Source organism: Protopterus annectens, chromosome 13.part0, assembly GCF_019279795.1.
Source record: "Protopterus annectens isolate FY-2018-M chromosome 13.part0, PAN1.0, whole genome shotgun sequence".
NCBI classification, from domain to species: domain Eukaryota; kingdom Metazoa; phylum Chordata; order Ceratodontiformes; family Protopteridae; genus Protopterus; species Protopterus annectens.
Window position 1 is genome coordinate 780,704,287 of NC_056747.1, and position 27,608 is coordinate 780,731,894.

Here is a 27,608-nt window from a genome sequence, read left to right on the forward strand (position 1 = left end):
TGCAGCTGCTACTTTGTCCATGTTGCTCATGAAAAGGACAGGTGGTTTCACCGTCTAATATTGATGTAAGTTATGCAAATGATCTGTCTCCAGAAGGATGTAATCCAGGCAAGATTATCGATTTATTAGAAAAAGCCTCCATTTCTAGGTTGTACCACTCAGTTTGTGCTTCTTTGATTCTCAGATCCTTTTATTCTGCTGAAGGAAATGGATGTTGTAATTTTGATCATCAGTGCTGTATTAACTGGTCTAAAGGCTGTGGCTCTGTGGACATTCATGAGAGTATATTTCATTTTATAATGTCCTATAACAGTAAGTCTGTAATGTATTAGAAAATGCTTGCCTTTGTAGTCTGTGTTCCTTTTTTCAGGTTCACATCATAGACGTGAACTTTGAATTTAATTATTTTGCATGTCTGGTCAAGTTTCCTTGTCTTCTACTTTTGCAATTTGTGATCATATATATATATATATATATATATATATATATATATATATATATATATATATATATATGTGTGTGTGTGTGCGTATGTGTAGAAATGATTGCCAATAAGTCATTTTGCTAACTGTTTAGTGAAGTTGCATTGCTGGTTGACTGCTTTTTGCATGCTTTCATTATAAGGACAATGTTTCTGTTGTACAGGTGACTGCCTGTTCACTGTGGTTTGTGTAACCATGGAGTTAGTGAATATAAGTAAGGGAGTATGGGGCGGGGCAAAGCCCCCACATAAACACAGATTTCATTGTTCTTTATATGTGAAGTGGTGCTTGCAGGCACATTTCTTGTTGGTGGAGTAATTGCAAATGCAAAGGTGTTGTGCTTGCATTTGCGATTGTGTTTGCTGATAATGTACTTGTTGGGTGACTGTTGCACAGTCAATGCTGTGAGGTCAGTCAGTGTATATGTATCTTGAAAAGTTGTGCCTTTGGTATCTGTTCAGTGGAGTAAAAGAACTGTTACCCTTTTAGATGCACAACCTACTGAAAAGACCAGAATGAAATATGGTGACTCGCATCTGAGTAAAAAAAAAACTTTTGTCTTCATATTTCTTTCTGCATGTCCTTCAGAACTTGTAGGTACAAATCCTGTCTGTAAAGGGACTGGAGTATACTTTTGGACCATATGGAATTGTTTTCAGTTGAATACAAACCCTTTTTATTTTAATGTAGATAAGCAAGGATTTCTGTGTCATTTCAAATGCCATGACCTGCTACCCTTGCTGCAGAGTATTTTAAAGAGGCTGTTTACTGTTACCTTATCTTAAAGAGAGCACACATTTATAGATACTGTAGGATAGCTTACCTGAGGTAAGCCTCCTAGCTGGAATACTGTAGTTCTGTGCATTAAACCCTGCTTCTAGCCTACTGATACTTTAGTTACTCCTCCTAGCAATCTCTTAACCCCCCCCCCCCCATGAGGATGTAACGTAATCAGCCAAGTTCTACAGGCAGTCCCCTGGTTATGGAAATCTGACATGCGAACAACTTATAGATACGAATGGGCTGCCACAATGTCGGAAATAACGTGAAAAAAATTTGAAATAGTTAAAAGTTGCCCAAATCTGGGCTTTATGTTATGTAAGTACCTCGCAGGATGCGCAGTAGCAAGTCCCGCCCAAACCCCACCTCCCCCTGAGAATTCCTGAGGTCCTCTTTAAATTACAAAATATTCATGTAAGTGCTGTCATGAATATTGATGTTCGTGCGGTACAAAAGGGACATCAGTATGGAATTATAACTTGTTACGGTAATACGCTCAGTATACATTGCAAAGGTCTTGCATCGTGCCATGCAGTACATTTGCCCAGCAGTGCCGTATTGTAACTGGTAAAAGTCATACTCCAGTTAAACTGAAAAAAACTTCAACTCGGTGTCTTACACATGGATCGGTAGCCAAACATAACGTGCTAGGAATGTAAACAAAAGTTTGCAATGAATACAGTATTACTGGCACGAGGAAAAAAAACAAAAAACAAAAAAAACATGTAAAGCCTGTCAGTGACTTTAGCTATTTCATGGAAGTTCCATTGAATGTAGTTTGTAGTGGTTTCCATGGAAACATTATAAGTGGGAACTTTGCGACTAAGCAGTGGAGCACGTAACAGAGGAGCACATACTGTAGGATTTATTTAATTAAGGGATGTAATTTGCGTACAGTTATGTTCAGGAAAACATCAGAAACCTAATGCAGGAGTGTTTTGTCTTGTATGTTATTAAGCTAGTTGATGTTCATTAAAAATCACAGTTCTTAAAGTATAATTTCAAATATGCAGGTAGTATGTTTGTTTGTTTCTTTCGGCTTTTCCCGGTTAGGGGTCGCCACAGCGGAACTCCGTCCGCTAATGATTGGTAGTTGATTTTTACGTGCTGAGTTACCAGCCCTGACACACAACCTTCAACGAAGGTACGCCCATTCATGCAACGCTACCGCAGCACCACCACCGCGGGTACATATGCAGGTAGTATGTGATGGTCTGTAAATATGCCTATGCACTTGCTTTCTTGTGTGACGTCATTTAACTTGTACAATCATAACATTTGAAACACTAAATGTAAAAAAAGTGTGTAACTGAGCATGTACATTAGGTGTGTGTGTGTGTGTGTGTGTGTGTGTGTGTGTGTGTGATCGATCAGGAGAGTGGGTGCGATGTGTGAGTGAATGCAGGTGTGAATGAGGAAGTGACTGTGTTTGAGAGATCGCGAGAGTGAGAACAATGAGTGAGCGAATGCAGGTATGAATGAGGAATTTGACTGTGTGTGTGTGAGATTGGGAGAGTGGGTGTGATGTGTGACTGAGTGCATGTTTGAATGACAATGACTGTGTGTATGAGAAAGTGAAGAGTGGAAACGAGCGAGCGATCCTCTGACAGCAGTTAACAGGTGGGTGGTTGCATAAGGGGAGGAGGTAGTTATGGAATAGGTAAAGTAGGGTTAAGACTGTGGGTGTGTGTCATACCCCTAAACCTCAAAAAATGTGGACAAAGCCATAAATGAAAGTGGGACAAATACCCTAAAATAGGGATAATTTTAATAAATATTGCTCTTAAAAACTTAGAAAGTTGATAGAAGAACAGTTTTGCATTAGCATGTATTTTCTGAAGGGTAAGAATTTTGAAACTCAAATGTCTGTCACTTCATACCTCTCAACCTCTTAGAGCAAGAAGTCTCGACAAAGCCATAAGTAAAAGTGGGACAAAGGCCCAAAAATAGGGACAGTTTTTAAATATTGCTGTTACAAACTTAGAAAGTTGATAGAATAACAGGTTTTGCATTAGCATGGATTTTCTGAAGGCTATGAAGTCTGAAACAAATGTCTGCCATTATTTTCTAACTGCAATCTGTAATGATTAAGCAATAATTTGCCAGAAAACCAGAAGTGTATGAAAAACAGACCAAAAATAGGAGGACAAAATCTGGACATTCTGTGAAAGTCTGTTCAGTTGAGAGGTATGCCTGTCATTATTTTCTAACTTCAGTCTTTAATGATTTGCCACTACTTTTGCTAAACAACCAAAATTTTAGGAAAAATGGACCAAAAATATGAGGCAAAAGTCTGGACATTCTGCGAAAATCTCTACAAACTTTGTGTGTGAAAAAGTCCTCATAAACACTGCATTTAATAACAAGATACCTTAAACCAGCTTTATTGATAGGAAGCATAGCTCATAGGAAACAAGGAAGCATAGCTACAGTGTACGGTATTATGTTTAAGATTTTTTGTTTGTTTGTTTGGAAGTGTTTTTAAAGTGTTTTACATGCAAGGAAAAGTAAAATAAATATTAGACTGAGGCAAACATTTGACTAAGTGACATTTAATAAGAACCATATGTACGTGTTTCGACTTGCATACAAATTTGACTTAAGGACAGACTTAAAAACGGATCTCGTCCTTAACCCGGGTACTGCCTGTACTGTCCTGAGTTTGGGTTCATTAAATCATTTGCAAATTCAGCCACGGAACTAGGATCAGTACAGTGAGGGTTTTCTTCCTACCCCTAGTTGCAGTGACCTCAGGGTTGATTGTAAGTAGGTGCATGAGTGCAGAGAGCAGAGCCCAGTTTGTGGGATATATGCATTGAAATACCCCCCTTAGAAAAGAAATAACTTTGTTTTAAAACCTTTTGAATAGTCATTTGTGCAAAGTTTTGGCTGTTTTCTTTTTTTCTTCTTCTTTTTTTTTTGGGGGGGGGGGTGGCACACACACACACACACACACACACACACACACACACACACACGGGAATGCAGAGAGTTGAATATGTCCTGAGTTTGGGTTTACTAAATCAGTTGAAAATTTAGCTACTGAACTAGGATCAGTACAGTGAGGTTTTCTTCCTACCCCAAGTTGCAGTCACCTCAGGGTTGATTGTAAATAGGTGCACGAGTGTAAATAGCAAAGGCCCATTTGTGGGATATATGTGGTGAAATACTCCCCTTAGAAAAGAAATAACTTTGTTTAAAACCTTTTGAATAGTCATTTGTGCAAATGTTTTGGCTGTTTCCTTTTTTGTTTGGGGGGGGGGATTCAAGGGAAAGCAGAAAGTTGAGTATTTTCACACTGCATTGATGTGGCATTTTCCCCTTAACATCCCCCCCCCACTGCATGGGTCAAGTACACAGTGATATAGTTTACCTGCTGGTTGATGCTGTTGTGTAACATTACATCAGTAGTAATGGTTTGTCCCTCTGTCTCGACGGGAATTCATTTTTTCTCCACTGGGGAGTATTGTATTATGACAGTGTAAATTACCATAACACACAGACAAACGCATGCATGCACCCATGCAGTTAAGCTGCCCTAAATCAACCAGTTCCTATCTTCTCTTAGTTGGTAATGGAATGCCAGCAGTATGCGTTGACACCCTAAAACCATTCCAGCAGGCCAGTCAGGTATCAGTGATACTGGATGACAAAACTGCATCTCATTTGTGATCTAAATCTAAAGTGATAATACAAATGTTAGTCATTAATATTAGTCTACTTTTTAAAGTTAGTATGACAGTGATTTGGGTATGAATGCTAGTTCCTCAATGATTTTCAATGATTGTTTACTTAAAGAGCTTCTCAAAGTATACGAGTATTCACTTTTTCTTCAGCTGTCTTGCGTTAATGTTAAAAAAAACAAAAAAAAAAACAAATTCACATGATCTTCTTCTTTCGGTTGCTCCCATTAGGGGTCGCCACAGCAGATCAACTGTTTCCATTTCTTCCTGTCCTCTGCATCTTGCTCTGTCACACCAACCACCTGCATGTCCTCTCTCACCACATCCATAAACCTTATCTTAGGCCTTCCTCTTTTCCTGTTACCTGGTAGCTTCATCCTTAGAATCTTTTTCCCAATAAACTCTGCATTCCTCCTCAGCACATGTCCAAACCAACGTAATCTTGCCTCTCTGGCTTTGTCTCCAAACCTTTCAACCTGGGCTGACCCTCTAATATACTTATTCCTGATCCTGTCCACCCTCGTCCACACCCAGTGCAAACCTTAACATCTTTAACTCTGCCACATCCAGCTCTAACTCCTGCCTTTTTGTCCATACCACTGTCTCCCTATGTGAAAAACAGGTCACATGGTGTGTGGCCAGTTCAGCTTATTTTTGCTTCTGTGTGGTGTGGTTGTTTTTTTGTTTTGTTTTTTCATGAGCACTGTTGTGCTCTGTTGAAGATGTCAAGTCCTCTGGAATTTTTAGTGTCCTTGAAGTTCATTACAGTCAGGATCAAGAATGCAGCTAGAGAAAAATATACAAGTTTTTCTTCCTTTTCTCGGTCCTTTTCACTGGGGATCTATGTCAGAGATAAAAAAGTGTGATCAAGATGAACTTGGTCCTTGATAGAAAAATACTGGCTATAAAGATGTTTATTGTCCCAGTAATCCTGCACACTGGGCAAGCCTTTGCCTACCAACCAGAAGAGAAGCTTTTGGATTTGCTACAGAAGGTGCTAAGATATTTTGCTTGGAAAGATAAAAAAAAAACTAGGATTAGCTGGGGCAAGTTAATCCTACCTGTGGATTGGGAGGGGGACTTCTAAGCTTGCAAGGCAACACAGCTAACACTATTATTCTTAACTCAATCAGAACAATATAGTGCTAAGTGGAAGCATATGATGTTCGCATGAGGCAACTTCAACCAAGAAGCTTTAACTCTGGATATGTGGTCACAAATCCAGAAGGAGAAACAAAGGGAAAGGAACCTCTTAATACCAGATATGAGAAGAATACTAATAAAATCTAACTAACGAAAATTTGGATGGCGCAGTATATATATATATATATATATATATATATATATATATATATATATATATATACTTACGCTGGGGAGGAATAAGAAAACTGCACCATGAGGAGTAATACTGTATTCTGCTGCTGTTGTAATTTAATAAAGGTAGTGTTTTTTTAGAAAAAGAAATTTTGATTTAAAACTGTGCTGAGGCCTCACAGCCCCATTGAGGCATAAGCTTTCTTCATGTCAAGGTGAAAGTAAGCCATGACTGCAGTGAACTCATTCTGGTAGTTCCCATTTTGAGCAAATGTAAGTTGTAAGTCACTTGACTGTTGTATACCTACTATCTTTCCAGGTATCCAGTAAGAAAAGCTAAGGTAATGAAGAAGAATTTTATGGAAGTATGTCAGTCCAGCCTGAAGTTGCTACATTGCTAGCCAAATTCTATACCACATGGTATTTTTTCTAGATTCCCCTTTGTAACTTTTCAGCAGGGAGGCATGCTGGATGAAGTGAAAACATTTCACTGTTTAGATCAAAAGCTTTACTTACTTTCTTTGACCCATTTTTCTGAAAATGTGAAGTAATACAGTCTTTGTCATGATGTTAGCTGCTCAGCTGTCATTGTCACTCAGCTTTATTTCTGACTTTTGCCATACCATTCTGGGTCCATTCTTTCCACTGTTTGATGACAGTGAACAGAGACAGTCAACTTCAAAAAAATAAAGAAAAATTGGTAAGTTTTACCTGGATGTCATACTTTTACAAAAGCCTATGAGAAGTTTTAGTTTTATGACTAAGCACCCTTACATAACTGTACTTTTTTCATGTCTAAACATTTTGTTTGGTTTGTGTTTAATCAGATTGTCACCCACTGGCCTCAGAACCTGGAGTATTTGCCAACTACCAGTGCTAGCCCTTTGTTTCATCTAGTGATGTGTACTGTCTGACTTGACTGTTTTCTAATTCATGCCAAATTCCTTTACTTTGACACTTTGATGAAATCATACACTGCTCTAATTTGCTTTCCCATATTTAGTGAGCTATGGATGGCTGCATTTTTGTCATTTTCCTTCTTTCTCATCAGATATCCTTTGGGGCAACTTCAGTGGCTCAGATTATAATGTCCCCTCCACCTCACAGTTGACTATATAGAAACTGACCTCCTCCTTCAATCCTGGTTGTTGGCAGAAAAAGCCGTGTTATTGCAGTGTCAGGCTAGATATGCAAATTTATATATTTTTTCTAATTTTTTTTTCTCCCTGTTGCCTGCCAGCCATCAGCCTTCCTGAGACCTGGCTGACCTGTTTGTTTCTCTTTGGTGTGTGTGTATATGCATGTATGTATGTATGTATGTGTGTGGGTGTCCATTTTTTTTTAAACCTGGTTTTCTGCAGCAGTGATGCCCATGTTATACTGTGCTGCACACGTGGACTCATATGTGCTTCTGCACATGTGCCATTTCTGACTACAGTATATTGCCATGATGCATGGTGGCCCTCCATGTCTAGGCCTTCACACTACCATTGTAGTGACATTAAGCCTCCTTCAGGCTTCATTACTGCAGCAGACAAAATTGCCTTCGCTTTCATAAGATGGGTGAGCTAGTACTGGCCAATCAGTCACACTTTCCCCACCATGACCTCTAGTGCCTTGGTCTGTAGTCAGTCCTAGTTTTTCTGGGTGAGAGTCGAGGCTATGTTCCTGAATGTTATAAAGATGACCATGTAAATTTCAGAGTTTTTTTTTCAATGTGTGCATTACATAATTTCCATAGTGCTGAGTTACTTTTCTTTACAAGAGATGCATTATTGATTTTAATTTTTATTTTTCATCTTGTAATCCTTGATTTTAGTTTACAAGGCATAAAGTTGAAAGGAATGTAGTGCTGTGTCAGAATGCTAGTTAAAAAAATGGTCATGTAACCTCTTAACCAGAAAGCAATCCCTAATCATATTTTGGGATGGTTGCCATTTTACATAGCAGTTACCTGTGTGCTGATGCGCAAATAGACAGTGTGAAAGTGATGGGGGAGGGCTGAGTCTTTGCTCCATTCAGAAAACACCCTTGTGTTTGCCAGTCAGAAAATGTGCTTCACTCCAGATGGCCATTTTGAAAATTTGTTTTTGATGATGTAACATTTGCTGGGTAATTTTGTGAAGGATTGGGATATACTTGTATATCAGATGTGAATGTTAATTTCAAGAATTAGAAACAGATTTTCCCATAAATGGAAAGTAAGGGAATTTTAACATTAGCATAGGAGTAAGGCTGGAAATGTGCTTGTGCTGGGGAATCTTGCATAGTAGGGTGTGAATGAATAGAAGCTAGAGAAATGGAAGGCAACTGACGAATGAGGAGCATAGCGAGAGTAAATGTGCTGACGCTGAGGTATTGTCAGGTAAGGTGTAATTAACAGGGATCACCTGCTGTTGTTGGGACCAGTAGTTGAATAGCTTTCTAGAGTGTTTCATGTGACAGACAGCACAGTATGTTTCCTCAGTACTGACACATTTGTCTTCGCTGCCCTGTGTTACTGTCTTTCCCTGAATGTTGTGATTAGAAGGTAATTCCATTTGTCCCTTGAGTACTTAATTTTTAAATAAAGTGTCACCGTCTAAAATTCCACTGCAATTACCTGCCTTCTGTTTGACTTTGAGAAAGATATTTGACCTTATTCTTAAGCTGTGGAACTAGATGGTAGTACAGCTTTCCTGCTGGAATTATTGCATGTTACTTTGCTTTCCAGGGTACATAAGCTGTAATAAATAAATAATGCACTACAGTAATAATAAATAAACTTCTGCATCTCCAGTGGTCCATCACATTGCACTTGTATGATGGAACTGACGGATTCATCTACAATTTTTTTTTGTATGAAAAGGTTAAAGATTATTTTGCTAAAAGTTCACCATCTGGGAAATCGGCTCTTTGGGCTCGTAAACATTTTTTTCCTGACTTTTTTGTACAGTCGTTATTAGTATCACTTTAGTTACCATCTTTAATTTCCTCACTAGCTACTTTGGAACTTAAATCTGACTGCCATATGGAATTATTCAGCGTCCAAGCTCACTGCTAATGGTGCAGCTGTCAAAATTGGAGATTAAAATCTGCTGGGAAATCTATTTTCTGACTCCAAGAATGATTTTCATGTGATTAGTTTTCAGTTTAATTTTTTCACCAGTGAATATTTTTCATTGTTAAAGGAAAATCAACACATTGTCTCCCCCCACCTTTTCCTAGAAGCCCCTCTTTTCAGTAGCTTACTAGAATGTTAAGTGTTACTGCAGTGATATTAAAAGTTACCAAATCTGGTCTGACACTAATACAAAATGAAGACACAGCATCTTGCAGTGATGTTTGCTTCCACTCAATAGTCCAAATGTGCAAATGTTAGTCAAAGCTGAAGTGCCTTGTCTATCTGTTTATCCGTGTGCAGGGAAATATATGTCTGGTGAGTGATGCATTGGATATTTTTTTTATTTTATTTTTGTCAACTTAGTGAGATCTGGTCCAGGGACTTTTTTCAGCCACAATCCAATCGAGAAAGCAATAATACACAAGTAAGCATACAAACACAAGTTAAAGGAACAAAAGACATTCAGCACTGAAACAGGAAAATTTAAACACTTTAAGCTAAGTAGAAGTACAAAACCTATTTCCAGTATATTGGACATTAACTGAATTTCATATTAACATCGGTGTTATTTACACATAAGAAGCAACACAGCCCTATTCCACGTTGAGTTACTTAGTGCAACTTTAGTGCTTGAATACCAGTATGTTTCCAAAACCATTAGACAAACTGGGTGCCTGTATTATTCCTGTGAGCACAACAAACCTAGACAAACTGTTTGTATCGGATCTACTTTAAATAATCGAATTACCACTTCATCGAATCACAGAAGATTGAGACCATGTTGTCGAAAACTTAATTCAGTGAACTCCTGGAACATCATATTTTTCTGCCCGGAAACCTAACCATTTGGCCAACATGCCCTTTTCTCAACTGTAGTGCGATCTCGGAGTTGGTATTTTTATTTAGGGGGGTGTGGGGGTGAAGCCCCCCACTTTGGTGGGTTTAATTTGCTTTGGTTTGTATTTTGATTATTGGTGGCCAAAAGTGGTTAGTTTCCCAGCGACAAAATACGATGTTCCACGAGTTTGCTGAATTAAGTTTTCTGCAACATAGTCTTGACCTTCTGCAATTCGACAGTGGTAATTATGTGATATAAATGGATCTATTTTAAATAGAGTAAAACCTTCCACTCTCATTCCATACAATCTAAAGTATTCTCAATATGTCCACCTTTAACATATTTGTTAAGAGCACCCAAAGCATACAATAAAAGTATTTTAAAACTGTATCAAACACGAAGTGTTTGAAAAGAGCATTTTTGCTTTCTAATTAATTGCATAATTATTCTCATGTATCCTCCTGTTCAAAGAAGTATTTGTTCATCACACATAAGACTCTGTGCTTGTTATTGCAATAAAAGGTTAAACAATAATTAATGTCAAAGTAGATTTGAAGAAATGCCCACTTAAACACTGATTGGGTGGGCAACCTAGCCCCTAACTTTCCATCTCCAAAATGTCTAGCACTACCATTCACAATGTTGAATTGAGCAAAATTTGGAAAACATACCAATGACTAGGAAGCCAACAGGATTGTTAAAATGCATTTGTTTATATTTCTAAAACCTTCTTTTGATCAATTAATATGATTCTATATGACACACCATGCATATTGGTTAAAAAATAGTTAACATTGAAGATGTGAAAGACCCTGTCAGTGTGGAACAGTGAGGAACGTGGAATGCACTTTAATACTCAAAATAAAGAAAATTATCCGTAATGATGTACGCTTGAAATGTATGGTAGACAACTTGTGCTGCTTGCACCTTTAACTGTTTAAACAGATTCAGTTGTACTGTGAAAATGTCTGAAGGATGTCTCTTAATTTTTGAAGAGATGGAAGTACTTATAGTCAGTTCTTTTAATAAGTCGTTTCACAGTTTTTACCTATGTTGTATGCAATTTCTTTATATTCTCTGTTACTACTATTCAAACTGATATCGCATCAGCTTTTTTATTGATGTATATATACTTTTTAATTGTTGTTATAAAACTGACTTAAAAAAGTATGTGATGCAGACCTCACTTCTTCATGGATTACATTGCAAACTGGAAGGCATACAAGCATGTTTCCCCTTTGCCTGATAATTGCATTCAGTTGGGGACGGTGGGGTTAAGAAGACTTTAGCAAGAGGGATGCTATAGAAGTAAGTGTCTCACAGAAAGGAAGATGAATGATTTGGAACATCCTTCCTGAAGAGATGGTAGTGTTAAAACAGTAACGTAACTAAGCAATGCATTAAGTCACACGCAATCCAACTCTTATACCAGACTGAAGAAAAAAAAAGCTGTCAGTTAAATAAGACTTGCAGCTTTTCAAGAAGACATGAAAATGGGTTACTAAACAGTTCTTAACTGCAGTCAAAATGTGTAGTTGTGTTTATTCTTCTTGAGGTCATCACTGATGTTCTGTAAAGGTTGGTGCTGATCCAACTCCTTGTTATTTTTAACATTTTCATTGAAGCATATGTGAAGCAGAGTGCACGTAGTGCCAGGTTCAGAGAGGTAGGAAATCTAGACTGCAGCTGGCAGATTAACTCCTATTGCTGGATCAGAATGAGGGATGATATTCTGTACATAAACAGTATCTTACAGCATCCCTGCTTTCTTTTCCTGTCTTTACAAACATCTATTTGGTACTGCAGCACACTGACTCCTTGTAGAATCTGAGATTAAGACAAACACAGCACTAGTACTTGTAGCTGAAGCATCACCTTCTAGAAGACTATGGTGATAATATCTCTATATAGATCATTGTTCACGACTCACTGGGAACACTGTATCCAGTTTTGGAGACTGCATCGAATAAAGGGCATGTTAATTGACCACTAAGATAGTAGTTAATTAAAAAACAAATCTTGAATACAGGCTCATCAGCCTTAAACTGTATTTCTAGTCTTACAAAAAGGAAAAGGCTAGCGTGACATTAAATGTTATATATGCCTTTGGCTTGGGGGAAGAATGGTGATTGTTAAGAAGAGTGGACCATGTTATGTCCCCAGAGTAACAAATAGGAAACATGTGCTAATAGTGTAATCTCTGCTCACTGACTGACCTATTGTTTGGCAGGTTTAGCAGTAGTATTATCGAAGTGTGTGCTTTCTCTACTCTTTGTAAGAGCGGCTAGTGGCCCCCCTCCACGAGATACAGACTGAATTTACTTGCAATGAGCTCATAATTTGTTTGACAGAACCTCTGAAACAGTCCGACTGTCCCTGTGAAACTGCACTTTGAGATCCCCAAAGTCTTGTTATCCTTCTAGCTACCAGGTTGTAGGTTTTAATAAAAAACACACTACAGGAATACAGAAGAAGTGTTGAATATAACAACTGAACAGTTTCTTCGTTCATCAAAGATGATTGCTGATGATCTGTTAATACTTGTCTCACCAAAAGCATATAAAGTACATTACAAGACTTCAGTTTACTTTGGAAATGGCTAATTGAAAATTAACTGAGAAGCACATTCTCCAGGATTACTCAGCACAGGTGCCAGGCTCTAATAGTTGGCCCAGCACTCACCTTCAAAAGTCACACTGAATTATCAGTAGATAAAAGTTCTCTGTTAGCTCATGTATACCCTGCCTCTGTATTGAATTAAGCTTGTAACAAAACTCAGCTGCAGACTCCTGTTAAGATGTATAGATTCACAAACTCTCAACTGTCTAGATGTTTGCAGACTGTCCAAAGTTTTGCCTCATATTTTTGGCCTGTTTCACATAAAAACTTGTTTTCTGAAAAACCAGTGAGGACTGAATTTGCTAAATAATGCCCAGACATTTAAGTTTCAGGCTTCATATTCTTCAGAAAATGCATGTTCTAAACCTTTTATTCTAGGAACTTTCAAAGTTAATACAAGAAATATTTAATTTTTTTGGCATTGTCCAGATTTCTTGTGCTGAGAAGTTGAGAGTTATGCATAGATTAATATTCCTAGCAAGTGAAGAGGACACACCATCTCCTATTTCAAAATACAAACTGGTTACCTGTCGCAAGGAGAGCTACCCCTTTTCTATCTACCCTAATTTATAAGTTGTTATAACTTCAGCAGTGTGTTTTGCAAGCATCAAGATGGTCATTCAAAACATCATCCTACTCCCTTGCAACAAACAGTAAAGTTTGTCTGTCCTCCTTGCAAGACCATCTTTCATACTAGTTTTGGATGAGAAAGCATTCTCTGAAGTATGACCAGCCTGTTTTGAGTCATTTGCCTGTTCAAATACTTAAATCACTGGGTCAATGCAGCTGCTATAGAAACTTTGGATAGACTACAGGACATACTGACTTTGGCAAAGTACACCTACCATACACTTCAACTTTTTTCCCCCAAGGATGGTGTCCCCAGGTCCTTCTTTTTCTTTTTCGTTTTCGTTTCTGCTTGCATTCATTCTTTGTATTAATGCTTGTATTCATTGTATACATGCAAATATTTCATGTGTTACCTTATATGTATTGTTGTCTATACTAGGCACTGGACACGGTCTCTTTACTTCAGATTTTTTTTTATTGACAGTGAGTAAACAAAGTCTGGAATTCACTTCTAGTTTAAACAACATCAGTATGTTCTTGCTCACTATGATTGCTGCTTACGTATAGTACAGCTTAATGTCTGTCAAACTACTTCAGTCCAGCTAAGTAGCTGTCAGTACAGCCACAAGCAAGTCGTTGGTACTCCTTGAGTGTCCAAATTAAGGCTCATGCAATTCCTGGAATAGATCCATAAACAAGTTTGAGGTATGTCACAGTTCTGGGTCATTTCTTCCTAAGACTTTCCACTCTTGTTATGAAAATCCCTGTTTAGGTGAAGCAAACATCTTTAATGTTGTAGGTCTTCAGTCCTTTTTTTAACCACAACTTTTCAGGAGGTGCACATTACCTGTGCTGTTACATGCTTCTGCTACTGGATTTCACTGAGTATCTGTAAAACTACCAGTTTTTTACTGTAACATGTACAATATACAGCACCTCAAAATGTTGTTTCTGAGCCCCAAAGTAGCTAGTATACCACAGTGATACACCCCCCCCATACAGAACCTCGAATAATGAATTGGGATTGGTTGTGAGTTGCTGTTGCCTGGCCTATGGCAGTCAGTAAAATGAAGTAGGTGTAGTACCACAGCACACTTTTATAACTTGGTGTTGACATTCCTTTGCTTATTTTGTCATTGTAGGTCTGTATTGTCCGTTACCAGAATGTAGCTGCATCCTAATAAATAATTTTGTAGACAAGTTAACCTCTTAATAGCAAGTCACTGTCTCTCTCTGTGGAAAAGTATCTTGTCATTACCTAATTTAACATTCAACTGAGATTGCAGATTGGCTGTTACTTGTCTCCTTCCTTTGAAATTGTGACGACCGTGCCGTGACCCAGCAATCAAAGAGCCTCAATCCTCACCACTAACACCAGGGAGGTTGTCTCCTAGAAGAGAGGAAAGGATAACTAATACACACAGTAAAGTACAATTTCCCTTAAGTGCACACAGAGAACACAGTCATTCTGGGGCTGGTTGCTCCCTTGCTCACCAGGTCCCCAATAAGACTCCCCACTGGCACAGTTGTAGGGTCCAGGTCTCAGCCTAACTGGGCAAGCTAAAACCTCCAGTACCCTCTCTGTCCAATCAGTGCTTCGTGTCCCTGCCAAGTAGCTGACACAACACACACACACACACTTTGAGATAAGTATTTATACAACTTCACAGACACTCCTGGGAAAGGCTGACACAGATTCTCCAACTGTGCCCCTTTACCCAGACTATACGGTAGTAATTACTGCCACCACCCAGTTAATAATATCAGCTACTAAAAGGCCATTAAAAGGGTGTCCAATTATTACTGTGCAATATTAATATCCAATGGTAGTATGACTAACAGTCAAGGCTTACTTTAGAGTGGCCTATTACAATAACCTCTATAAATATGCAATGTACTCTAGAGCTTATCTCTACACAAATCAGCCACAGGTAGAAGGTTTTAAAAATATTTAATAGTAAATAATCAAAACACAAGACAAAACTACTACACCACTGAGATATCCTTAAGAGTTCAGAGATCACACAGAAACTTAAAATAATACAGTAGGACAGGTCTGATTTCAAAGAAAAATACCGAATTAATCTTTACTAGCTTTAACTATTCCTACAAGAAGTCACAGTGCTAAAACTTACATGTGAGCACAAGGCAGAGTGCTGATAAGTTAGATGTCCAAAGTCAAAATGCTCTTAGTCTCTTGTGAGAAATGGTATTTAAACATTACTAACAAACATGGCTCTAAGGCCCTTCCCAAATTACATCATTTTTGACACTTAGGTTTTCCCAGGCAAACAAACTGCATTATTTAGCAATCTAACACCTGCACAGAAACTTACAACAATAGAAGACATTTCACATGTATATTCTAACAGAAACTAGAGCAATAAAGCACCTTCCACATCTAAATTCTGGTCATAAACTTTAGCCTTAAAACAATGGGCATGAAACCTTCATCCAGCCGCACTGGTGCCGAATTATAAAACATTAAAGAGATTCATAAGATCTTTTCAACTTAAAAAGACACATTTGAAATACTTGGCTTGATTTTCCTTACAGCTGATGACAATGTTGCAACAATCTTGAAGTTCACATTTTACAGTGTTTTCTTACATTTAAAAACACAAGCATGCATTTTACATTTATTTATACAGTTGATAGAATTATGTATCAAATTCTATTTGACTAGGCTGGCAGCCTTCGCCCATCTCTCCCTAATCGTCACCCCCCCCCCCGGAGAACACAAGCAAGTTTTTCAAGTATTGCTTGAGAGTGTCAGGTCTGTCTGGGTGTACTTCACCCCATTCCCTGTCTTAAGAGCCCATCTGCATTGGCATTGCTACTCTCACTGCGGTGCTGCACTGACATATATGCTTGCAACCCCAGAATCCATCTTAGCAACTTGGCATTTTGCTGACTGGCTCTGTTTAACCATGTTAGAGGGTTGTGATCTGTCATCACAGTGAATTTTCTTCCATACAGATAAGGCTGAAGTTTTTGTAGCGCCCACACTATGGCTAGATATTCCTTTTCTACCGCTGCATAGCATTCCTCCCTGGGTTGGAGCCAATGACTGAGATAAACCGCTGGATGCTCTTCTCCCTCTGAAGAAATCTGGCTAAGTATAGACCCCACCCCATAGTTTGAAGCATCCACCTGCACAACAAAGTCTTTGCTGTAGTCTGGACTGGCTAACACAGGGGGTCCTCCCAAAGCTTCCTTATGCTTCTGAAATGCCTGCTCACATGCTGGGGTCCACACTACCTTATCTGGCCTGTTCTTCCTTGTCAGGTCTGTGATGGAAGCAGCTATGGTACCATAATTGGGAACAAATTTTCTGTAGTACCCTGCTGTCCCCAAGAATGCCCTCACCTGCTTTTTGGTAACAGGTGCAAGTCATGCCTGAATAGCTTCCACTTTGGCAGGTTCTGGCTTTATCTTGCCACTTCCCACTCTATGTCCTAGGTAGGAGACCTCTGCCATATCCACCTGACATTTGCTTGGCTTAATGGTCACCCCTGCTCTCTGTAGTCTGCCCACCACCTCCCTGACATGCTGAAGGTGCTCTTGCCAGGAATGGCTGTGGTTAGCAACATCATCCATGTAAGTAAGGGCAAACCCTCCTGCTCCTGCTAAGATATGATCTACCAGCCTCTGGAAAGTTGCTGGGGCATTCTTCATCCCAAAGGGCATCTTTGTGAACTCATACAAGCCAAAAGGAGTCACAAAGGCTGACTTCTCTCTAGCACTGGGAGTCAAGGGCACCTGCCAGTAACATTTGGTAAGATCAATGGCTGTAAGATACTTAGCCCCACCCAGCTGCTCTAGGGGCTCATCTGTCCTAGGCATGGGGTAAGCATCTGCCTCTGTGTGACTATTTAATTTCCTGTAATCCACACAGAACCTGGTGCTGCCATCCTTTTTTGGCACCAACACCACTGGTGAGGCCCAGGGACTGTTGGACTCTTGAATCACCCCTAGTTCCAACATCTGCTGTACCTCTTCCCTCATAGGGTGCCTGAGAGAGTCAAACAGACTCTAAGGGGCCTGCCTGATAGGCCTTTGGGGTCCTGTATCCAGCTGGTGCTGCACCAGGTGGGTGCTCCCTGGTTTCCCAGTGAACATGCCCCCAAACTCCTGCAACACTGCTTGGATTTCTCGAACATCTGTAGGAGATAGCTGCTGGTACATTGCTACCCCTTCCACCGAGGTGTCAGCCCAAGCCTCACTGAGGAGATCAGTCACAAGATCTCTCTCAGACTCCTCCTGCAATCCATTGCAAATGCTCAGCACAAGGCACTCCCTATAATGGTAAGATTTCATCATGTTAACATGATACAATTTGTGCCCCTGCCATCTGCCTAGCACTTCCACCATGTAGTTAACATCACATACCTTTCTTACCACCTTGTAGGGTCCCTCCCAAGCTGCTTGCAACTTGTTGTTGACAGGAATGAGAACCATCAATTGCTGCCCTACAGCATACTCTCTAGCTCGAGCATTCCTGTCATACCACACCTTTTTCTGTTGTTGGGCTTCTGCCAGGTTTTCCTGGGCCAAGCCCATGAGTTCCCTGAGCCTTGTCCTGAGGGTTAGGACATGTGCCACAACAGACTCCTTGTGAGACACACACTCACTTTCCCACTCATCTCGAATTAAATCTAGAGGTCCCCTCACCCTTTGCCCATACAGCAACTCAAAGGGTAAAAAAACCTGTGGATTCCTGGGGAATCTCTCGTTAAGCAAGCACCAGATGGGGCAAATATTTGTCCCACTCCCTCTTAAACTGATCTGCAAATGCCCGTAGCATGGACTTGATTGTAGAGTTTAACCTCTCAACAAGACCATTAGTCTGGGGATGGTAGGGGGTGGTCTTCACGTGCTTCACCCTACAGGACTTCCACAAACAAGCCAGCAGGTCTGACATAAAATTGGCACCTCTGTCAGACAGTATTTCCTTTGGGAAACCTACCCTGCTGAAAATCTCTAGCAAAGCATTTGCCACTTTTTCGGCCTCAATGGAGGACAAAGCCACTGCCTCAGGGTATCGTGTAGCATAATCTACCATCACTAGGATATACTTTTTCCCTGTGGAACTTGGGGTACTCAGAGGACCCACAATATCCATAGCTACCCTCTGAAATGGCTTCTCAATCACAGGCAAAGGCATCAAAGGAGCTGTCAACTTGTCTCCTTCCTTGCCTACCTTTTGGCACTGGTCACAGGTCCTGCAGTACCCTGTTACATCTCTGGAAATTCCAGGCCAATAGAAGTTTTGCATAATACGCCTCTTTGTATGTTTTATGCGCATATGACCTGCCAAGGGAATATCATGGGCTATGGCTAGAAGCGCCAGACTCTAATCTCTAGGCACTACCAACTGATGTAATCTCTCACCTTCTAGCCCTCCCTCAGGGGTCCACTGTCTGTACAGTAACCCTTTGTTCCAGTATAAAGATTCCCCCTTCCCTTGAGAATCAGGTGCCTCCCTAGCTACCTGCCTCAGGCATTGCAATGTAGAGTCTGAGAGCTGAGCCTGTCTCAAGTCTCTAATTGTAACCCTTCCCAGCTCCCATTACACAGGAAGTCTGGCATCGTCTGACAGCGGTGCCTCACTGCCAGCCTGGGTACTACTACTCACCTCTACCTTTGCAGTTACCCTTTCCAAGGGAACATCAGTACCCACAAGCAGCTGTGGCTCACATTCAGTCTCACTGATACAGCGTAGCTCACTCCCTGAAGTAACCACCTCAGTAGTCCTGGCTGCAAGTATGCAGTCTGTCTGGATCTCCCCCAGGCTACCAGACCCACATGCTTGTCTTCTAGCCTCACTGCATGTAACTGCATAAGTACATAGTACTGCCTCATCCAAATCCTTCCCTCTCAGGACATCTGCAGGATGGTAGTTCCATGCCCCTGTTGTCTCAAGACAACCCATTGTTGGCATTTTGTCTTTACCACTTACTGGCTCCCTCACCTTTGGTTCCCCACCTTGCCTCCGTGGACATCTGTATGCCACATGACCCCACTGGTTGCATTCAAAACATTTAACCCTAGCTCCTGGAAGTGTACCTGGACTAGTGGCTTCAATAATAGGCATACATATTGGAAAACTTATCAATCCAGGATGTGCTGACCAGTCTTTTGTACAGACCCTGTACAGAAGCTTTGAATGTCTGTTATACCAGGCAAATAAACCCTTGCTAAAATTCTAACACTGGTTGTGTCCATCCGAAAATATGCTTAGGTGCCAATTTCATAACGTTTTGTAAAAGGTTTTCTAATGAACAGTTTATGTAGTACTATTACTTTGTCTTAGATTACTCTGTTATGGTTTAGGTTATAGCAAGGCCTTCTTCATCCCAGACTATGGATATGGGAAGGGATCAGTCTGGGCATCAGTTTTTCCTTCTATAGTTTCTCTGGCCTGCTCAATGTATAGTATCCCACTGTACCTTCTTAAATTCTTCATCGCTTATCTAAAAGTGTACCTCATTGCAAACTCTGGTGAGTAGGCTGTTGTGAAGGGGAGAAGGATATAACCTTTTCACCTAAGAATAAAAGGATAGATGTTTCTTTTTTTAAGGCTTCCTCTGCAAAAGGCAACTAATCCCGTGGACTTGCTTTTGCTCTTTGTTTGGCAACTTCTTTACTTTTGTCTCCTTAAGTACTTGCTGCTGAGAATTTCTGAACAGCCCTGTGCTTTGACATTACAGAGGAAAACCTAGGACTGTTGTGTTCTATTTATTCTGTTAGTGGGTTTATTGCTACAAATCTCTCAATTCCTGTCCCCATGCAGAATTATTTAATTGCTTTATTGCATTGAATTTTCTGACACTGACTTTCACCGATTTAATATCTAGGGGTGTCCTTCATTTAGCTTTTGGCTGCAGACATTATTGTGCATCCAACCCATCTTCTAGAGCTCAAAAAAGGTTCCCTTCAGGGTTAGTGGTTGTATTTCTCCTGGGATATCAGGAAACTATCATTATAAAACTGGAAACCCTTACTCCATCTCTGAACTGTGCCATAGTTCTGTGTGTACACCATGTCAGAACTGTGCTGCCATAGTTCGGCATGTACACCATCTCAGAACTGTTGCTGTAGTTCAGCGTGCACACCATCTCAGCACTGTGTTGCCATAGTTCTGTGTGTACACCATCTAAGAACTGTGCTGTCATAGTTCAACGTGTACACCATCTCAGAACTGTGTTGCCATAGTTCAGCGTGCACACCATCTCAGAACTGTGTTGCCATAGTTCGGCATGTATACCGTCTCAGAACTGTGTTGCCGTAGTTCAGCATGCACACCATCTAAGAACTGTGTTGCCATAGTTCTGCGTGCACACCATCTCTGAACTGTGTTGCCATAGTGCGTGCACACCATCTCAGAACTGTGTTGCCATAGGACAGCATGTACACCATCTTAGAACTGTGTTGCCATAGTTCGGCGTGTGAACCATATCTGAACTGTGTTGCCATAGTACGGTGTGTGAACCATATCTGAACTGTGTTGCCATAGTTCGGCGTGTGAACCATATCTGAACTGTGTTGCCATAGTTCAGCGTGTACACCATCTCAGAACTGTGTTGTTATAGTTCAATGTGTACACCATCTCAGAACTGTGCTGCCATAGTTCAGCGTGTACACCATCTCAAAACTGTGTTGCCATAGTTAAGAGTGTACACCTTGAGATTTCAGCATTGAGAATTGTTCCCATCTTCTTGACTCAGTTTGACCTCATTCTGAGCTCAGGAGTTAGATAAGTACTCTATTATGCGTGTTGAGCTTTGGCTGTGGGTTGTTTAGTTGGTAATCGTGGGTTTTGATTTGTGTCCTTGTCAAGCATTTCAGTAAAAATGGTTGCATATTGACAACAGGCAGGACTCAGCCATATCCACTATAAACAAATCTGTGCCAGGGCTGTCAGACCAGCGTTAAAACCTCTGTACAAACAGCAGGCTGAGAAAACTGCAGAGTCCAATGTAAAATTGATTAAAAAGGCAAAACAGTAGCAGGAACATTTTTTTCTGCCTTCACTTCTTATATTTGGTTGCCTTTTGCTGCTTTTTTTTTTGGGGGGGGGTAGTGAGATAGCCTTGTGGGAGTGCAAATGGGCAAGATCATCTGTGGTAGGTAGATTCCCCATAGATATTACAACAGCTGCTGCATGTTTTGTTTTTGGTTTAGAACATGATGCCAAAGAGTGTTCTGTCAGACAGGTACTTTATTCCAGTAAAATTGTGCTGTATATGCAAGTACCATATGAACAACCTGCAAAGTATGTGGTCCTGCACTCTTGATAGTCTCCAGAGTGACCATGGATGCCCTTTTATCACAGGTGCATTATCCTACACAGAAGGTATATCCCACACAGGGCAGCCCGATGCTCAGCCAGTATACAAAAGCCTAATGATCCTGTATGCACCATAAGTCATACGTATGCTCCCAGCATAATACGTAGGGCAAGAACGTATGGATGCAACTGCCCAGAACTTCTTTATCACCAGTTCAAACTCCATTATTGCTAGTTGGGGCTAAACACCTTGTTGCTGTACTGAATACTTAGCACCAGATAATTGCCTCGTTGGAGTTTTTTTTTTTATTTCTCTTGGTCTTGTATTGTTTTTTTTGCTACCTAGAGTTCTTGTCATCCATGAAGGGTAAATGTCAGTGTGAGAGGCAGATTCCCCATAAGGATAGTCACAAACAGTGTCTTTTTTGTGTGGGTGCTTCCCACAACCATACCTCTTGTATCCCTAAGGCATTTGTGCCCTAGACACTCGGAAGTCATTTGTCTTCCTTGGTCATTTATCTTGAAAACCAATGGCTTAAACAGTTAGCCCAGAGTACCATGGCAGAATTATTTGACCCTGAGACACTCCTGCTAGGTAAAAAGAATGCCAAGACTTCTCAGCCAAATTTCTTAGCTGTTTAGCCTCCACTGGATGTCCTTGTAGAACCAGGTAATAGCCTCTGCCTTAACCCTGTCAGAGGCCGGCATGTATCTATCTTTTTGCATGTCCTCTGAGGTTTTGCAGGCATTTGCTCTGGACGTCAAGGAGGAACCTGTGGTTGATTATCTCAGAGGGTCTTAGAGGAATTCCACAGATATTGGTTAGGGAGGAGGTTCTGGTTTCTCTTCTCGAATTTCAGCAAGGGTTGGAACTTCTGGTGTTTGTTATGGCTAATGTCCTTACCAAGAAAAGGCAAAAACTGAAGCCTCTTTCAGTCCATCCTAAGGATCCTCAGAGGGAATGGCAAGCGTTTACTCTAGGCTTGTTTTCTGCCTTGACCCTAAAGCTTCCTCGAGGGGTTTTGGTACTTGCTACTCCTTGGACCTCTACCCCTTCTAAATGCATTACAGACCTAGATTCCTCGAATGAGGAATCATTGTCTGATGAGGGGTCTTTGTCCTATTTTTCACAGATATCTTCACCTTTGGCTTATGGTTTCATTGAAGAGGACTCTGTTAGCCATGAGTCACAATTGTTAGGATAATGGAATACTTTTAAGTGGGATTCTGCTCAAGTGTCTGATATTCAGAGAAGATATTATGAGTTGCTTCAGGCAGATACTCATATCAGCAGTTCCTCCTGTGGTGGCTGCCTTGTTAGATACTTTCATTGCTGCTAACTAGTCTCCTGAGTATGTTAAGGCATGTTGTTGGATGCTCCTTTGGATAATAAACATATTTTGGGTCTGTGCTGCTGTCATGTTTTAAGTCTCTTCAAGAGAAAGACAAAGCCTTGCAGGACCTTAAACATATGTTTGTCTCTCCTACCCCTAAGTACCAGAGGAATTATCCTTCTAGAGCTTCTTTTGTTTGCAGGCAACCCTGCCAGGCCTCCTAGGGTAGGCAGGCCCCCTCTGCTAAGGCTTCTCAGCTTTCTGTGGCCCAGTAGCCTCCTTTGTCTGATAAGCTTGCTTCTGTTTGACAGTACTCTTTTAAACCGGGTTCCTTTGTCCCTTTGGCTTTTCCTGTGTCTTCCAAATTGGCATTTCGGGTCCCTGGTGAACCAAGGAACCACTTGACCTGTCCCCCCCACTTCCCACATGGGAAAGGGTTTTTATTCCAGGATGTTCCTGGTTCCTTGAAAGGAGAGCACTCGGAGACCTATTCTGGGTCTCTCCCAGTTCAACACCTTTCTCAAGGTCCCTTCTTTTCAGATTCTTACTCTTCAAACCCTGTTTCCTCTTTTATTACTCCAGGCTTTTCTGGTGTCTTTGGATCTGAAAGCTGCTTACCTTCATATACCTATACAACTTCTATTCAGGAAGTTTTTACATTTCTCTGTGTCTTTCTTTCATTTTCAGTTCTTTGCTTTGCCCTTTGGCCTCTCTACTGCCCCAAGGGTATTCATAAAATGCCCAGCTCCTGTGATTGCTTTCTGCAGGCTCTAAGGCATTCAGATTTTTCCTTATTTAGACAACCTATCACAGTCGCGTGTTACAGGCTCTGGAGTTCACCACCCCTCTTCTTCAAAGTCTGGGGTTCACTATCTGCTTCCAAAAGTCTGTCCTGACTCCCTCTCAGGATCATATACATGTGGGATGCAGGATTCAGACAGTGCCAATGTTGGCCTCTCTTCCATCTCCAAAGGTTTTGTCATTAGTACCCTTCTTTTTGTCTCTTCTTCCTCTTACCGCCATGCCAGCCAGGGAGTCTGTTCGGGTTCTGGGATTCATGGCCTCTCCTATTCCAATGCTTCCTCTTGCCAGACTGCAAATGCAGAAGTTTCAATGGTACCTCAAGTCAGTTTGGCTGCAGCATTGCCACCCTCTGGATTTCAGTGTACCTCTCCTTCCCTGTCTAAAGACGGAATTTGAGTTGGTGGATTTGACAGTTTGCTCTTAACCCAGGCCTGCCCTTTCAGCCTTCAGGCCCTTCTCAAGAACTGTTCACTGATGCTTCAGACATGGGGGGGGTTGTGGTCACTGAAAGTTCAGAGTCTTTGGCCTTCCCATCACAAGTCAGACCATATCAACATCAAAGAGATGAGAGATCTGATTCTGGCCCTTCAAGCTTTTCAGCCTTTGTTCTCTCCAGGCCCCTTGAGGGTGTACACAGGCAACACTACAGTGATGTGGTACGTCAACAAGCAGGGGGCTTGAAATCTTACATCCTCTGTGGGTTGGCTCTCCAGGCCTGGGAAGTGGCTGTCAGTTATCAGTTAACTCCTCAGGCAGTATATATTCCTTCAGCGCACAATATAGTGGCAGACTGTCAGAGCAGGTCCAAAACACGGATGGATGCTTCACAGAGACATGCTTCTGGGCATTGTCCATCAGTGGGGTATTTCTCGGGTAAATCTTTTTGCCTGCCGTCTGAACAGGCAGCTTCCTCCATGTTTATGCAATTCAGTGCAGATCCTTTATCCCAGCTCAGAAGAATCATTTCCTTAATCAGTGTTGCTCCCTTAGCATTTCTGACAAAAGTAATATGTAGGGAATTTTTTAAATTTGCCAACTCATTACCCCCCCCCCCCAAACAAAAAAAAAACCATGTCCCCAAATATCGCTCTCTTTTCTAGCACATATCCAGCATTTAGTTGCTGCCTGAGGAAAACAAATAATCTCTGAATTCATGGTCCACATTAGGGTGTAAAAATTCCTTAGCAAACACTTCCATACTAAAATTCTAAGCCTTCTTGACTTTGTTGCATATTTGGAAATCATCCAAATGTCCTCCACCTGTTCCTTTGTACACTGGGAAACAGAGTGTTAAGGCAATGATTTGTAACCTTTTTTGATTGTTTCGTATAGTTATCATGCATTATATGTCCTACTAATGATCCCATTTTTAACAGCAGAGTCTGTTCTAGAGTCAACTAAAAACTCAACTAGAGCTGGCCCTTCATTTGGCACTCCTTCTTTCGCTTCTTTGAATGTAAATTTATACATATATTTTATTTACATTTTGTTTACCAGGAAAGTCTGACTTGGAACAAGCCAATTTTCAGAGAGAATTTTGCTTTAAAAACATTTGTTTGCAGCAAATATGTAAACCTCTATGTAATTGCACAGTTTACCGTATTCGTGTATTGTATATGTTGATTTCTATGTATTCACACAGTTTCCTTTATTTTATATTTTATATGTCAGTGTCACATTGGTGTACAATTTCCTGTTATTTGTGTAATCCTAGCTGAGCCTTAAGTTGCTCATTTGTGTTCAGTGTTCTATCCCACTAAACAAATTAAATAAATAAATATGTAGTCATTGTACTTAAGGAGTAGGTCAATCCAAAGGCCACAGGAATTTAATAAAATGACCGTGTCTAACTGGGAATAGTCTAGCTCAATTATTACCCAGCTGACAGGCATCAGGTCAATAGGCTAAATGCCAGCGTAAAGTGTTGGTCTTTTGTTGAGCGGTGAATTCAGCAGTTTTTGTTTTAGGAACCAGTTATTTATTATGCAAGTACAGGGTATGTTAGTTTTAGAAGGATAGCTTTTTGCTGTGGACATTACCACTTTGAAACCATGGGCTGATTTGAACAACATGAAGTGAATGGAGTGAAGGTATGTCACGCTTTGTGAAATTACTGTATGTCTTGTTTAGAAAACCAGTGTATCCTACCACATCATTATGAGAAAGCTAAGCAAGTAAGCTTTCTATGGAGTAGTTATAGCCCATGGAGACGAGTTAATTAGCTTAATGAACATGGGATTTGTATACACTAATATTTGTAGTAGTTGTTTGCATGTCCAAATAAATATGAATGTGTCACAGATTAATTAATTGTAGCACATTCACTATGATGGGGATACCAGGAGTGCTCTGGCAACATTAAAACATAAGGTCTCACAGAGCAGTCAGCACCTTCATTTAAATGGCAGCAGTCTTCTTCTTTCGGCTTTTCCCGGTTGGGGGTCGCCACAGTGGATCACCTGTCCACTCATGATTGGCAGTGGAGTTTTACGGTGTCGAGTTGCCAGCCCGGCGCCCAACCTTGCACAGAAGGCACACACACACACACACGAGTACTCACGTCTAGGGACAATTTAGAGTGTCTAATCCACCTACAGCATGCCTTTGGGATGTGGGAAGAAACCAGAGCACCCAGAGGAAATTCACGTGACCACAGGGAGGACATGCAGACTCCGCACAGAAGGCACCCCAGCCAAGGATCGAACCGGAGAACCTCTTGCTGTGAGGCAGCAACGCTAACCGCTGCACCACCTCGGACGCCCAATTTTAATGGCAGCAGTAAAGTATCAAAAAGTAGGAAAAGGTAGTTGTTTCTATCAAGTAGAAGTTTAACTGTGGAACCAGCAAAATTGGTGGTATTTGCTCTATCATTATGTCACTACATGTCCTTCAGTTGCTGTTTTTTCTGCTATATGTTCTATGCAGTGGAGATTCACAAATGTGAAAACAAAAAAACGCTGAATGCTTCTGAACACTGTTTAGAGAGGTGTTTGTATATAGTCTATGAACATATACTCCACATGTCCAGCTTCAGGAATGCTAGCCTTCATTCCAGATTATGTGATTGTTTGAATGTCCAGTAATATAAGGCTAAACAAGTAAAAACTGTTTCCTTTAATTTAAAGAAGAAAATAAGTTTGTTAGTACCCTTTTCCGTGTTTACAGTTAAAATCCTAATATCCTGATCCTAATATCCTAATACATGCATGTACTTGTATGCTCATCACCAGAAGGCAGCTATGTAAAATTCTTCACCTTTTATTTTTAATATTATTTGTATTGTCTGCTGTCCCTAACTGCATTCTGCTTCAGAGTGTGTCCCACTTCTCCATCATTCAGCATCCACTTTTCTTCCCTGTTACAGTGCTGTAGCAATGTCTGGTAGTTGGGCATGGCATCTACAGGGGATTCTTGTTCTTTTGTGTTGTGCGTTTCTCATTTATTTAGTCCTTTTTCACACTGGTCCAGATTTCCGATTTATGGAAAGTAAATGTCTGCAGAGTTCTGATTTGTACTTGCATTCATTTAGCTTAGTATTACCCAGGTGTGTGGTGGCCACCGTTCATTTGCAGTACCAGTCCAGCTTCTTGGGGAGAAGACTAAAGATGTTAAAAGCTCAGTTTTATTTCTTACCCATTAGCATGTCATTGTGGTGACTGTCACTGACATGATGTAAAACACTTGTTTGTGGGGCAGGTGTCTGACTGCCATTTTTAACTGATAGTACGAACAAGTTTGCACAAAGACATGCTTAAGCAAATGTAATTAATAATGCTTTGCAGTGG

General features: G+C 40.6%; 1 protein-coding gene and 1 pseudogene across 4 annotated transcripts in view; both read left to right on the forward strand.

The window, feature by feature from the left end:
* The window catches only part of LOC122787658 (retinoic acid receptor alpha), an 882,458-nt gene that overhangs the window by 372,484 nt on the left and 482,366 nt on the right, over positions 1-27,608 (forward strand). The gene's annotated exons all lie outside the window — the stretch shown is intronic.
* LOC122787660 lies at positions 21,182-21,404 on the forward strand (annotated as a pseudogene).